Source organism: Otolemur garnettii, unplaced genomic scaffold (genome assembly GCF_000181295.1).
Source record: "Otolemur garnettii isolate 467f Iridium unplaced genomic scaffold, OtoGar3 scaffold00003, whole genome shotgun sequence".
NCBI classification, from domain to species: domain Eukaryota; kingdom Metazoa; phylum Chordata; class Mammalia; order Primates; family Galagidae; genus Otolemur; species Otolemur garnettii.
In genome coordinates this window covers 48,108,891-48,116,544 of record NW_003852398.1, presented here as the reverse complement: position 1 = coordinate 48,116,544, position 7,654 = coordinate 48,108,891, and positions in this window count along the sequence as shown.

Below are 7,654 nucleotides of genomic sequence, written 5' to 3'. Positions count from 1 at the left end.
GCCTTAGCCAGTTGAGCTATAGGCGCCGAGCCACTTCCTTTTGCTTTAAACACTCAGCCGGCTCCCTCGCCTCCACCATGGGGAGGTACCATGTGCCTGCTGGATCCCACCGCATTTCTGGCAGGAAGGAGGCTGTCAGTACTTGTGACAGGTTGGTGGCCTTGGTACCTTGACCCTTGTTGTTTAGAAGATGACAGTGACTGTGGAGGTGCCCTGGTGCTGGGGGCTCAAATGGGAAATTGGAGGGGATTTCTGGAGCATGTTTGGCCGTCTCTCCTGAGTTTTCCATTGAGACCTAAACACTAAGAAAGTCTTTGGCTCCTGCCAGTTGGCCGTCCTCCTGGCTCAGCGCTTCCCTGGCTCAGGGCTGCCGAACCTGAGCTGTCCTCCCACAGCTGAGAAATCACGTCCGGCTCTGCACAAACATTGAACACGGGCCCTCAGCTTGAGCCATGGAGCCAGGATGACAGGATCCCGCCTGTTCTTAATGATGGCTGGAATTTTATTTCAGATTTTCATTGAAACAAATAATTTAAGCTTTCAGCTGGGAAAAGGAATTGAAGTGTCAACAGGCAAAGCCTCTGGCAGAGCGAGGCAACATGAGACCAAACCACAGTCATCTTTCCTCTCCCACCCAGCTTGCTAGAAAAAGTCACTGGGTCTTTGACAACTGTTTCCCAAAATGCATGATAGGAGGTTGGGAAACACTGAATTATGAAATAAAAGAAGGCAGTTTTCTTTTCTCATCCTTGGCATTGGAAATCCAAGCTGTGGTAATGAGATCAGCCCCTTAAAGGTACAGCAATTTGTTTTTCTTAGCATGCTCTTCACCAGACACGGCAGGAAATGGCTGACCTGATGGGAAAGACGGTGCATGGCTGTAATTGGGAGCAGGTTAATGCTCACTGGTCTCTAGGGGAATGAGGAAACTGACAGGATTCCGGAAGGCTGCTGTTGGAAGGGGCTCCTTCAGTTGCCCGGCAAGATGGGAGGAGCAGGAAATGTGAACCTATGTGCTGCCTGTTCACTGATTTGTGTCATATGGCAAATTGCCCCGGACTGGGCTTGTGACCCCTCTTAATGTGCAGAAGAGCTACCAGGAGGTTGTAGAGACAGATGTGTCCTCTCCTGAGCTCCAATTCTGACCCCAGAGGGGCAGACATCCACTTCTCCCCTGACCCCTCCCTGGGGTGACTGTTCCTTATGACACCTGCTGCCTTATTCTCTTTGTTCCTTAAGCAACCCTGTGGCAGCACTTCTTCCTTGGGAGCGCAGGCAGGGGAGGAGAGGAGAACGTAGTGGTGTCAGAGGGCTGCACTTTGAGACTCGCTGTCAGTGACAACAAATAGTGTTGACCTGTCTTGGACTCTTTTAACGCCATGTGTCTGTGTCCGAGCAGTGTTTCAGTGTGCACGCATGCATGGTGTATGTCTGTGGGGGGGGGGCGTATTTCCTGAGTCAGAATATTTTCTCCTTTTTGAGACAGTCTCATTCTGTGCCCTGGGTAGCTCAACCTCAAATTCCTGGGCTCAAGGGATCATCTTGCCTCAGTCTCGCTAGTAGCTGGGGCTACAGGTGCCTGCCACAACACCTGGCTAGTTTTTCTATTTTTAATTGAGGCAGGGGTCTCAATCTGGCTCAGGCTGATCTCAAACTTCTGAGCTCAAGCAACCCACCCTCCTCAGCCTCCCAGAGTGTTAGGATTACAGGTATGAGCCTCCCCGCCCAGCAGAATAACTTCTTAAATTGTACACTTTTCCCTAGGAGAGGAAGTCCACTTTGGGTGCTCTGTCTAGATGGTTTTCATTCACTTGGGGCACAGAGAGCTTTCATTCACAAAACTTTCTCCGCTTTTCATCCTTTGAGTGGCAGGGGACTCTTTTCTGCACTTGGCCCACAGGCACACCCTCCCCGGCCACTCTGGGATGGATCAGGGTGGATGTACCCTCCCAGCAGCCCCTCTGCCAGCCACCAGGGTGAAGTCAGCACTCAGGTGCTACTGAACAACTGGCAGGACCTTGCAGCTGGCTCAGTGCAGCCCTGCCCACATGCAGCTGTTCCTGGCAATCTGAGTGCCTCCTGTATTTCTTGTATTCACCTTGTGACTTGCAAAGAGAACACTGGAAACAACTAATGAAAATCCTCCCTCTCATCACGGAGCCCCCATCCTCTGCCTCCAAACTGGTCCTTGCGTGCACAGCTGCACGCTCGATTAAGTAGAACTGAGGTGCAGGGGTCTTGTTCCCATTTCCCATTCCTCTATTTCTAAAGCACAGTGGGAGTGCCTCTTTATACCGAGGGCTGTGTGAGGGGTGCCTCCTCGGCACCCTCCAATCTCAGTGGATGTGGGTTTCTGTTGTCCGGAGGCTCTGCGGCCCTTGGGCCTTCTGTCCGTGACCGTCATTGTTGGTCCTGAACCTGAGGCCTCCCCTCTCCTTCTCCTCTTGACGGTTACTGCACAGCAGCCCTGCCTCCTCACTGTACTGCCCTAATGTGGTATGAACATTAAAATACTCTACCCAGTGCACGTAACAGCGCCATGTAAGATGGCCAGCCTTGAGCCTGTGGCCTGGTGTCTCAGGTTCCGCAGAGTCTTGCCGTCTGACTGCTCCAGCCACAGCCGCCTCTGCTCGGCTCACTGGTCTGCAGAGCCAGCGAGTTATTGAGAGGACTGTGTCAGGCAGCTGTGCTCAGCTCTTGTTGTGTTTTGTTTTTTACATAACTTCCCAATGAAAAATGTAATAATGAAGAGAATAGTATAACGAATACCACGTACCCGGCGTAAGCTTCAACACTAATGTACATATGGCCAATCTTGTTCTGTCCACACTCTGCCCTCTACTCTGCCATCCACTGGATTATTTTAAAGCAAATCCTAGATCTCGCATAACTTTCTTTTTGTTAAATCATAACTGTGTACATTAATGCATTTAGAGGGTACAATGTGCTGATTTGACATACAAGGCGGAAAGCTTACATCGAACTTGTTAACCAACTTTTTTGTTTAGAGTTTGCAAATCAAGTTTACTCTTTAGAATATATTAAAGACCATATATATATACACGTGCCTGCTTGTATGTGCAATCTGTGTCTTCACAGAGCTCATTTTTTTCTTTCTCCCCTACCCTACTTTATTGAGGTTATAATTGACACAAATTATATATGTTGGATGGAAAACATAATGTTTTGATGTATGTATACATTGTAAAGTGACCAAGTCAAGCCAATTAATATATCCATGACTTCACGTACTCATCATTCCCCCCCACCCCCACCCCGTGGTGAGAACATTTTACGTCTACTCCCAGCAATTCTGAAGTGTGCGTTCGTGGCTGCCCTGCTGTTCAGTAGCTCCCCAGAGCTTATTTTTCTCTCCAACTGAAACTGGTACCCTATGGCCAACATCTCCCCATCACCCCTGTAACTTCATAAATCCTTCAGAGTATATGTTAGAGATAAGAACTCTTCAAAAGCATAACCATCATTCTATTATCATACCCCAAACCAGCGATCCTCAACCTGTGGGTCGTGACCCCTTTGGGGGGGTCAAACGACCCTTTCACAAGCGTCACCTAAATACATCCCGCATATCAGATATTTACATTACGATTCATAACAGTAGCAAAATTACAGTAATGAAGTGGCAACAAAAATAATTTTATGGTTGGGGGTCACCACAGCATGAGGAACTGTATTAAAGGGTCGCAGCATGAGGAAGGTTGAACCACTGCCCTAAACAAATAATTTCTTATGATCACACATCCATTATTCAAATTTCCCCGAGATCCTCATTTTTAAAAAATCATTTGGTTTGTCTGAATGAGGGTCCAGACAAGGTCCAGACATTACATTTGTTGACACATTTTTAACTCTTGTAAGTGAATTATCCAACCCGAAGTGTCCGTAGTGCTGCAGTTGAGAAACTCGGCTACAGGGTCATGGAACAAGTTCCTTATCCCCCTATTTTCTGGAGACAGGTAGGTAGCACGTTCGGTCAGGTTCAGGTTCAGTCTGTGTACTTCCTGCCGCATCACCTCAGGAGGGGACCTCAGGAGGGGCGTCACGTCACAGACAGCTTTTCTCTATTTTGTGATGTTAAAGTTGGTCTGTGAGTTTAGGTGTGGAGGGTCTGATCCTTCTACTTTAAAGTTTCTCATCAGCTAAAGAGCATCTGATCCTTGGGCAGACGGATGATTTCATATAGGATCTGTCATTATTTCTATATTTGTTACGTGTAATCCTTCTTTAAAGAAAGACTTTCAGTTATATCCCAGAGTATAGTACCCATAAGATACCGTTTTTTAAAAGCGGTTATCAGAATAATGGTTGTGCTCTTTAACATGCTCTCACAGTGACTGGCCAGGTCTGATTTTAAAGAGTCAGTATAAACATAGGAGTGTGGACGTAGATGACGTGCCACTTTTCAGTGTAGCTTTTCTGTCTGATGCTCATTTTGTTCCCTCTTAAGCCAGTGGGCACCTGTCTACATTGCTTCCTGTATATCTGGACAAGACCATGGCAGTCTGCCTTGCTTTTTGCTATGACGAAGTGGGTCAGATCTGCCTTATACGTTTTCTGTCTCTGACCTAGACTCAGACATTTCTCCAGGGACCTGATTCTTTTTGGCAGCTGTGCCTGCATAAACAGTGATGAACCTGTATGGTAATACACAGAGGGGACCCAAGCCTTGCACACGGGCACAATCAACTGCCACCCCTGCACTTTTTTAACTGGATACATTAAAAAATAACTAAATCTCAACCAATTCCCAAACAGGATGCATGTCTGAAAGTCCCTTGACCTCTGCTGGCCTTGGCTGGGTCTGATTCCTAGTCCTTCTCATCTGGGATGAAGCCAGTTTGCCTATACACGTTAGATTCTTTCATCTTCCTCCTACCAGCTACCACAAGCTTCTGGAGGAGGAAGTTCAGGGTCAGGACTTGCAAGGATTCTGCAGACCTGCAGAAGTTGCTGCAACCAGAGCTGCCCCCAGGCATACTATTCTGAGAGCCTGGGGGGCCCTGCACTACCCCTTAGGGATTGGTGTACGTGACTGGGGAGTCTCTCTTCACACACCAGACCTCCTCACTGAGGGTGCTCATTTTGCTGTAAGACACTAGCCACGAGGACTGAGTCCTGGGCATCCATGGATCCAATACCTAGATGATGGAGTCTTAGATGGCTTCCCCAAACTCCCCTTGAGCCACCTCCCTGTCTGGTGCCAGGACCCCTGCAGCTGAGAGTTGCTGTAGAGGGTAAGCCCTAAGTGGGCAGGGTGTCAACCCATGTGGCGTCCTGTGGACCTGGCTGAGCTGCTGGCACCCTCAGCTGCTGAACTGGGATATCAGATACAATCAGCCTTGAGATTCTTGGTCAGGGGCGGTGTTGAAGGTCAATGATGGAGAAAACCCAGTGATATTCTATATGTTAGCAAAGGTAATTTGCAAAGTACCCCAAAGCCTGTCTGAGCCTCCTGTTTATTTTTATTTATTTTTTGGAGACAGAGTCTCACTATGTTGCCCTTGGTAGAGAGTGCTGTGGCATCACAGCTCACAGCAACCTCAAACTCTTGGGCTTAAGCGATTCTCTTGCCTCAGCCTCCTGAGTTGCTGGGACTACAGGCATCTGCCACAATGCCCAGCTATTTTTTTTGCTGTAGTTGCCAGCCCTGGTGTATGTGGCTGGTGCCTTAGCTCCTAAGCTGTAGGCACTGAGCCTGAGCCTCCTGTTTAAAGAGCAGGAAAATAGCTCCAGTCATCTCACTGTAAAAGTAATGTGGCTGGCCCATCACTGGGGTCAGCCTTCCCATGGGGACCCCTGCCATCTGCCTGTACCTTGGCACTGGCTGCATGAGGACAGACATTCTGCAGGGTCCTACCCTCATAGCAGTGTCCAGGCACTTTCTCAAACAAATGTCAAGATTGACTTAAAAAAAAAAATCCTAACAGCATCATTTAAGGCCTATCTGAGAGTAAAATGTAGTTTGTATGACTACTAAGCATCACTTATTTCTGGCACGGGGGGGCGGGGGGAGGAAGGAGAGCCAGGGAACTGTGTGGGTGTCCGTTTTATACAGGACAGACCCATACAGTGCAAGCATTTTCCTATCAAGCACTTCAGTGCCCACTGTAAACAGAGTCCCCATGAGCCAGGGCGCTAGATGAGGTTACCCAGAATTTTAACAGATTTCAACAATGTATGGTTAGCAGCCCAATCCAATCTTTTTCTTTCGGAACCCCACTCTATAAAGCAGAGGACAGGTGGCTGAATGGGGCTAGGCCACCAGAGCTAATGTTATTGGTCTCTTCCCATGGCCTATCCCCATAGCAACTTTAGGGCTTCAAAAAGGAGTTTCTGAGAAGTGCTGATGGCAGATAGTGTGGCAAAATTACCCTGGACCCCTCCCCCAATCACCTCTGAAGTTCTGAGTAAGAGAGAGGAAGGCTGGCGGATCTGAGGGAAAAAATATCAAAACCAGGGAATGCTGGGGCTACAGAAAGTGTAGGTGGAGTGCTGGATGCCACAGCTGGGGGAAGGCATAGGAGAGGGGGAGAGTTATGTCCTTTGCTCTCCTGTGCAATGCTTCTTGATGGAAGGATGGCACCCTGTAAAACAGGAAACCGCAGTGCTGGTCCAGTGTCCCCAGGCAGTGGGCTTAGAGGAGAGGTGAATTCCAGGTATGCTGTGGTAGGTGCCTACAACACACATGCAGGCAGACCTGCTAGCCACATGGAGTGTCCTCTTTCCTGGCCTTTTATTTTTCAAAGGAAAGCTGACTGCAATTCAGGGAGATAGAAAATAGTGACCAGATAGAGGCATGTGGAGGTTTCTGAGGGCAGGGTCACATGCTAATGTGTGGCAGAAGGAAGTGGCTGAGTCCAAATGGGAACACCAGAGGATCTGCCACCCTAGGTGTGTGTCCCATGCTGGCTCCCCAGGGATCTAGCTCTTCCCACCAGAGATCTAGCCCTTCCCACCAGGACCTAGCCCCTCCCACCAGGATCTAGCCCCTCCCACCAGGGATCTACTTCCTGCTGCCATGAGCACACATTGTTAAGCAAGGCAGCCAAGGTCTCAGAGAGAAGCTGAAATCACTGGGAAAATAATCAGACATGAAATAAGATGGTAGAATTAACACCCAACACAATCTTAAAATGTAAATAGATCAAACTCACCAATCCAAAGATATTCTTCTATTATATTTTTTAAAAATTAAATTAAAAACATGTTTTTAATTCTCTCATCCTGGGTTGAGTGCTGTGGCATCATGGCTCAAGTGAACTTAAACTCTTGGGCTTCAGTGATCATCTTGCCTCAGCCTCTCAAGTAGCGGAGACTACAAGTGCTGCCCGTAGTGAAGCCCTATCGTTTTCATATTTTTAGTAGAGACAGGGTCTTGTTCTTGCTGGTCTTGAGCCTCACAGAGTATTAGGATTACAGGTGTGAGCCATCACACCCGGCCCTTCAATTAAATTTTTAAAAGAATATTTAACAGTATCTTATCTGGGGTGGCGCCCATAGCTCAAAGGAGTAGGGCGCTGGCCCCATATGCTGGAGGTTGTGGGTTCAAACCCAGCCCCGGCCAAAAACTGCAAAAACAAAAACAAAAAACAATATCTTATCTGTAAGAGATGTAAAAAGTTACAGAAATACT